The following is a 773-nucleotide window of genomic DNA, read 5'->3' as shown; positions in this document are numbered from 1 at the left end:
CTCATCTTGTATCTATCACTCCCCAACATGCACAACAACACAACGCCGGACAAAACTTGCAACACAACGAGGTTGTGAACCGAGCAACAGCAGCACTGATGCCCCCACCGTAGCATCGACACCGAACTCGCATCACAACGATGTTGTGATCCTTTATGAGCGCAATACCGGTCACTATGTGTTCCATTCTCATCATGCAGCATCGCCGATTGCTGCGAAAAGAGGCAGCGGGCGACATCGGCGGTGCCTCCATGGATGCTACTTGGGAACTACTCCTCTCCCGCATCATGGTACATGTCCGTCGCCTCCTCGTCGCAGCATACACTGCCCCAAATCGCCGGTGCCTCCATGTTTGGTTATGCAACATGCGTCGCCTCTCCGACAAAGCAACATCATAGCATCGCCGATGTTGCATTGAAGCATGTGTGGCCGGCGAGATCTTTGGGTTGCAGCACCGCAGTCGTTTCATTGCAGCGTTCGCTGCTAGGGGAGATCCTGCGGTCGCAACACTGACTAGCGAGTGATGTCGTGATACGTCTCCAATGTATCGACTTTTTCAAACACTTTTGCTCTTGTCTTGGACTCTACCTTGCATGATTTGAATGAAACTAACGCGAACTGATGATGTTTTGAGTAAAACTATTTTGGTGTTGTTTTTGTGCAGAAATAAAATGTTCTTAGAATTGAACGAAATTTTACAAAGAATTATTTTGAAATATATTAAAAATACTGACGCAAAGAACTATCAGAGGGGGGCTACCACAAAGCCACAA

Source organism: Triticum dicoccoides, chromosome 3B, assembly GCF_002162155.2.
Source record: "Triticum dicoccoides isolate Atlit2015 ecotype Zavitan chromosome 3B, WEW_v2.0, whole genome shotgun sequence".
Classification (NCBI taxonomy): Eukaryota; Viridiplantae; Streptophyta; class Magnoliopsida; order Poales; family Poaceae; genus Triticum; species Triticum dicoccoides.
Note: the sequence above shows the minus strand (reverse complement) of the source record.